The 7,549-nt window shown below is 27.0% G+C and overlaps 1 long non-coding RNA gene across 1 annotated transcript; it reads left to right on the forward strand.

Annotated features, from left to right (window-relative positions):
- Positions 1 to 1,645: 1,645 nt before the first annotated feature.
- LOC147807557 (uncharacterized) lies at positions 1,646 to 5,763 on the forward strand. Its single transcript, XR_015434519.1, has 3 exons — positions 1,646 to 1,788; positions 3,726 to 3,841; positions 4,457 to 5,763. It is a non-coding gene; the product is annotated as an uncharacterized LOC147807557 (long non-coding RNA).
- The last annotated feature ends 1,786 nt before the right edge of the window (positions 5,764 to 7,549 follow it).

Below are 7,549 nucleotides of genomic sequence, written 5' to 3' on the forward strand. Positions count from 1 at the left end.
ACGAATGTTTAACATCAAATAAATTACAAGAAAATGCAGCCAATTCCGAGCAAAATGTTAAAATGTCTAGATTTGGCAGAAAAATAAAAAAGCCTGTTCGCTTTTTAGAACAAAACTGTATTAATTAGATACATATACATTTATTTTATATATATATTTTTTATTGCATTGAAACTAGAATGGTATAATTTGTATATATGTTATATTAATATCTTGTATATATGTTTTCGTATTATGATGAGTCATTATGTAGTATAATTTTTGAACTATATATATGCTGTTATATTATCATTATATGACAAATTTGACATACTTGCCAAGCATCGTAACTTAGTTACTGGTGAGGGAGTATTGTAGGAACATCATATGTCACATGACTATTCATATTACTTTTATGAGAGTTGCGAATGGCAACAGATCAAAAAATAATAATAAAAAATGAGTGTTCTAAAAAATGTCTGCTGATCATTTTTATCCTGTAACTCTGTTGCGTACAAATTGACGTCAGATGAAATGGATTCGTCCAGCATGACGGGGCCTCTGAAAAGTGACTGCATGGCCTGACGTAAGTCCAAACTCCAAATGGAATGTTTTAGAACAATACGGGGTCTCTAATGGTAGCCACAGGGTGTTTAAGACATTCGGTGTTGCTTTCTATATGGAAATAATCTCAGGATGTCCTTTCGATGATACGGAACTCTATATCAAGTTGCATGTTTTTTTTTAACAACTCTCACAAACTAATTCATTTTTTTACTGTGTTTCACGTTTACGAGTTTGTTGAAATGATTATCAAAACCCTAATGGAAGCGCGTAGCTCATTGCAAACTGAAATAGTTTCCGTTAGGACAGTGCAGTGACAATTTGTCCAAGGATTAAAAACACATCATGAAACGGGTGGTTTTGCGTTTGTGAGTTTTTTTTATTAATATTTTGAAAAGATCATGGTGCCCTGGTGTTTTTTCGAGGGACTGTACAACTGAAAAGAGGGTGAAGGGCAAGAGCCATGGATACCGTCTTCTCCCCAGATGGCGAATTTGAGCGTTGCGATCACCACGTGACAAGTCAGTCATTAATCCTATGGTATCTGCTATCTGTTTAGCCTCAAACAGAGCCTTGGTAATGATTATAGCAAGCTATAAACTGAAAAAAAGATTTCATTTCATTACACAACATTCACCCTTTAATCAATCATTCAATCTAAACAATCCAATCATTGATGTAACGGAGTATCTATTGCACCGATTATCGGCGCAGTAAAATTCATTTTGCTATCGTACCGATCAAATTTTCAACCAATCATAGAGCGTCTCTGTCCACGTGACTCTCCGATTTTTTTTTCAAAAATAATTTAGCTCTGTTTATCATAGGACGTGTTTGTGTTCCTGAGATCTTGAGGGCCTCAATTTAGAGTTTAAATCCGTTGCCGAATTCATAGTTCGTAATGTCGCAAAAAGTTTAATCGGTTCAGTTGTTTTGGAATCAAGGCAAATTTGGGTGCTTCAGAGAAATAGGAGTCAACTATACTCACTAAAAAATTTAAACCGATTTTGTTTTTGAATAGTTTAGAAAGTCGCTTGATTTTAATATATTGATGAAACTTATCAGTTGAAAAAGTTTGGTGTTCTCTACTATATGTATGAAATTTTTCTTCAAACTATAAAGCTAATTTTTAAATCTAAGATGGAAACTTATATTTCTTTTAGAATATAATTACCAGTGTGACGCTCGCAAAATTTCACTTTCCAACGGTGTGATGTAATGAAGTTCAACTCAAATATTTTAGTGGTAAATTGCATGCTTTGCTTCAATATATATCATATATATATATATATATATATATATATATATATATATATATATATATATATATATATATATATATATATATATATATATATATATATATATATATATATATATATATATATATATATATATATATGAAAGGGTAGCAGTCATGGTGAGTGATGTTAGGCCACGCAGATAGCAGTTGGAAGGCAAAAAATATTTTATTAACTTCACATAGTATATTTAAGACATTTTCTAGCAAAGGCGGAGCTCCAAATTCGCACTCAAAAACTGTGTGCTTAAGTTTTTATCTTAGGGAAAGTAGCAAAGGAATTTCCCTCTATTTTGTTATATTTGAGGGGAAAAGGGAAGTGATAAGGATTACTATTGGTTTATGAAAGAAATCTAGCTTTTTCCCACACAGAGCATAGGGAGATATGTCCTGCTCTTAATTAAATGCATAGTTGAGCCAAAAATAGATTTAAGAACAGGATGTGGCTTTTAAAAGTGTGAGAAAGAATTTGGAATAGAATAATTAATTAGTAATAAAGTAGGAGTTGTTTTATAGCAAAGAAACTAACGTAAAAAGATTAATAGAAGCTTTTATGTTACATATATATATATATATATATATATATTTATCATAGTGAATAATCGAATCATTTTGAATTAAGAATACTACTGTAAATTTAATGATTTGACTGTAATATGTTAAAAAAAAAATCATTGTCAGCTAAGTTATTCATGCTCAATTAATAATTATATTATTCAAAATGTAACAGTTATTAAAAAATAACTTGCTTGAAGATTTATAGAATGTAGAATAACCATTTCTCATATTTTTCATAAGAACATAAAAAATTGGCCTTATAATTAGACGTTATAAATTGGTATTCCTCTTATTTTAGCTGATTTTTATGTTCTTACAGGAAACTGGAAATTTATTTAAAAGTAAGGTTTTCAAAAAGAAATCGAAGAAGTAATAATAATTTATGGGCAGTAAAAGCTCCAAAGTTCAGTGCCCAATCATAGGGACATCTTATTTTACACACAGTTATCCCAATTTATTCAATTTAGTAACTATCAAAAAATGTTAAGTTATGTTTTTTGTTTTTGAGTTATTGAAAGAAAAAAAACGTGTTATATTTTGCTTGAGAAAATGTGTTTTTTTAATTCTCCATAAAATTTAAATCTGTATTGTTTATTATTTTTATTTAGTCATTCAATATTGTTCACTTTTAGGCATACTAACATTTTTTAGTAATCTAATTCGCAATTTTATTAATAATTAGTAAATTAAATAATGAAAAATTATATTTTGTATCTAGCCATCATAACATTTTTGGATAAATAAGTTTTATAATGTACAATAATTCTTCAATTCGTATAATAATTTTTCATGATATATGTAAACAAAATTTTCAAGAACTAACATTATGGGGTCTTAACTTTTGATGGATCTTCTGACTTTATTGTTGCAATTATATTTTTTAGATTTTAAAATTTTTAGTTTATCAGATCAGCTATTTGCTGCAGATACTAGTTTCTATAAAAATTTATTTTTAAAAGTGTTCTTGTTTTAATAAAAAAAAGATGAAGTATGTATTTAGTAACATTAAAGAATATTGAAATTTTTGACAACTTCAAGTTTTCATATAGGATTCTTTTACTTTACACATTGTAAAAATAACTTGCAGTAAAAGGCACTGCAATAATAAATTTATGAGGTATCAGAAGGTATTTAAATTTTGCTATTAAATAATACTATAAAAAATTACATTTAGCTTTTTTGTTTGGTTGCATTATTTTTTGATTATTTTATTTCAATAGCATTTTTTTCCCTGTCACATAGTACTATACATAATTTTTAATATCTCTATGAAATGTTTTATTCGAACTTCAATCTCTATTACATTTCATTTTTAATAAACTAGGAAGAACTAGAACTTGTCAAGAGGCGCCAAAGCTAGCGGCCACAATAGTCCAGACCTTTGATGTTATCTGAAGATCCATGGACACGAAAACAACAACAGAATTAGAACTTAACTAGGTTATTATTATTTTACACAGAATTAAACATATAATTTTTTTCAATGGTGTATTTTTTTCATGGCATACTCAGAAATAACTGAAGTATTCTATTTGTTACATAGGCAAGCAAGATATAAACAAATGATTTAAGCACATTATTTTTATCTTGTCCTATGTTTCAGACTTTCAATTTTTACTTTTTAAAGAAAAGTTTTTTTCGTAATGATGATCCTTTTTATTCATTTATTTTTGATAAAGCATACTTATTTTTTTTTTTAAATCTGAATTGGAGATGCTTAAATTTCTTTTCTTAAAAAAAAGTTTTTTAAAATATCATTCTTTTACTTAAGAATTTATAATGATTTTTATATTGAGAAATTTTAAAAATTTAACCTATTATTTATTTTATTAAAGCGTACTTTTTTCATAATTTTTTGTTACTTAGTTATTTTCTTAAAATTTTTTAATTCTATAAGTAAACAAGCTCTCGTATATTTTAATATTTGTTCGATTTAATGCTTCCTTTTAATAGAGTGAATATTTAAATTCTATATTTTTCTTTTAATTGAGTAGTTTCATTCATTTTTACGATAAAATATTTTTGTTTATATATCAAGGCTTAATTTATTTTTAGAGAGCAGTATATGGAACACAGAAAAAGACGTCCAGCAACTTAATTCCATACATTTCCCCATGGAAAGGCATTGCCACACGTTTCGGAAACAAGAATTGAGACCCTTTGCTAATCTTTTACAATTAAGTTTATTCTAGTTTGATTTTTCGTAAGAAAATGAATTCAATTTTATGTCAAAGAATGTGAATTACTTCTTTTTTGTAAATAATGCTTTTATTTTACAAGCCTACTTATAGCTAGCAATAAAATATTTATTTTCTAAGATCATAAATTAAGTTTTATGTATTTTATTTTAAATTTGTATTCTTTGTAGCCTATAAATGCTTCCCAAGTCCCCCATTTTAGTTTTAGCATTTCTTACCTTCAGTCACCATATTTTTTCCGAAATGAAATTAATTAATAAGAAATTTTGCATACTTTGTCCTATTTTATTTGAGTGATTCTATGTTTTCTTTAACCCTGTATTATATTTTTATTGACGAATGTAAGCTACTCAAAATATTCACTCGAACCAACTTTCAAAATTTGTAATTCTGCAATATCATTTCATGATGTTGCTTATCATTAAATTTCCATTGTTCTCTTGTGTTGGGATTAGCCTTTTCACCAGAAAATTTATTCTTGGAAGCATTGATAGCTCAATTTAAGATAAAAAACTAATTTACTTTAATTTCATGTTTTACTCCCAGTTTTAAAGCACCATTTCCAAAATCACATTAAATTTTGATTTAGGAAATATATTTTCAACTTATAAATTGCAATATTAAAAAGAAATAATCTTAACATGGTCTTAAAAAAGTTGTTATAAAGTAAGTTCAGATTTTCCTTTTTTTTTTTTAATAATAAAGCTACTCTGTAATGAAATAAGTGCCATATCAGATTGCTTGGACTGCTTTTAAATGTGATAATCTTTTTTTTTAAAATAAAAAAAAGGTTCTTTACAAGTGTATAGGGTGTTCATAAAATAGGAATTCCTTACTCAAGATGGTTTGTGTAAAGGTAGACCATAAGAAATATTTAGGGACAATGACTGATAGACCACAAGGTCTAATAGAGATTATTGGCGGAGCTTGCTGAGACAACCTTGTCTGTCGTGAATTAGTCTTGTCTGAGTATTGAAATAATTCCTGGAGTTTTTTTTTTTTTGTTGGAGTTATTGAAAAATTCTGCTTAAATATGTGCAGCAAGATTTATTTTCTCATTTAAAAATGAGCAGAAAATTTGTGATTTGTTTATTTTATTCAGCTTATTTAGTATGTTACCTAATGTATCTCTTATCTTTCATGAAATAAATGCTTAGAAAAACACTATTTGTTCTTTATTTTCTTAAAATTGTGTCATCAATTTTGCTGTCTAATTTTGTTAGTGTGTTCACATAATCAAATTGTAATTAATTTCTAAGAAACTACTATTTTGAATACATCATATGGCAAGTTTTTTCTTTAGAAATGATTATAAACTATGCCTTTTGAACTACCATTTAATCTAAAATCTTTAACAGCCATATAAAAGTTTCATACATCAAAGGAAAAAAAAAGAGAAAGAGATTCTAAATTGGAAAAATAATCTTCATAATCAGGGCAAAGGTGGTGTATTCATAATTCTGAAGATCATTTAAATTCAAACATTGGCATGTATTTAAAGTTAGTCTACAAAAGGTTCTATAATTGTCATTAAATAACCTTTTTAGGGAAGTATTTATTTTGCAGAAAAAAATCACTCATAAATTTTTCACATTTGATGTGTTTGACACAGCAAGTAACTCCATTTATTGGTAGCATTTAAATTAATTTTATGTAAATACTTTTTCATATATTATTAGTGGCCTATTCATAACCACACTCCCTTATTTTTTTATGCACATTAATTGCCATTTCAAAAGTGATATCTTGGCAAGAAACCAGACAGCGATGCAAAAATATACATTTTGTTACATTTATTTACTAAGCGTTTTTTGTCTTCAAGTATTTAAATGTGTATACAAAATAATCTATTTGATCAAAATAGATTATAAAACTAACAGTTTTAAATTTAGAAAACTGAATTTTAAATTGAAATCACAAAACAGCAGATTAAATTAGTCCAATTATAAATTCTATATGCATATACAGTGGGCCAAAAAACTACATTTTTGTAGTTAATTACTACTATTAGTGATTTCTTTCCTATCTTTAGAAGACAAACTTTGTTGGAAAATTTATTTCACATGTTGAAAATGGTTTTGAATAAGGAATTTAAAGAACTGAAATATTTATTCATGTTTACATGAGTGAATTTGTAATTCTAAACCATTTTTAACAAATTATTTTTTTAATCTTCAGCTTTATGTTTTTCTTAGCAGTAAATATTTTAAAAACACTAGAAAATCATAAATTATTTTGTTAGATGTTTAATGCTCTTTTACTTACTCTGAAAATTAAAGTGCATCAAAAATTACGGAGTTTATATATTTATTCTCTTCTACTGAACTAACATCAATATTTCATAAGGGCACATTCATACTTGAAGGTGTGGTTGAAGTGACAAATTAGCTATTATTCATATAGGTTTGTTTAAATATTAGCACAGTATAATCCCGATATCTCAAAATTGAAGGGACACTAAAAATTTTGAGATAAGCTCATAACTAAATAAGTTCCAAAAAGTAGAAAAATATTTACTAAAATATTACTCTAAAAAGTCATGAAACAAAATAATAACTGCTAATAAATATGTATGTAATGAATGATAGTTACCTATAAGTCTAAACACAACAATGATAATTAGACAAAACTAATTGTGCATTAAATGAAAAAGATTTTTTATTTGTAAAAAAATTTGACATACTGAGGATTTGAGAAGAAACTTCAACATAGGAATTCAAATTAGCATTAGGTGGATGTATAATGTCAAGGAGAAAAATATTTTTTTTGACATAACAAGGTTTTCGACAAATTGAGAGTATACTGTAATACACAATTCTCATTGCATCGATTGACGGGCCTAAAAACATTTGTACCAATCAGCAGATTTAGATGAAATGAAAATCTTTCGGCAAGCAATTTATTGACTCTTGCAACCAGTGGTGTAGTTTTAATGTTTTTTTTTGGGGGG

Source organism: Parasteatoda tepidariorum, chromosome 6 (genome assembly GCF_982258835.1).
Source record: "Parasteatoda tepidariorum strain Cologne lab strain chromosome 6, Ptep-v5.0, whole genome shotgun sequence".
NCBI classification, from domain to species: domain Eukaryota; kingdom Metazoa; phylum Arthropoda; class Arachnida; order Araneae; family Theridiidae; genus Parasteatoda; species Parasteatoda tepidariorum.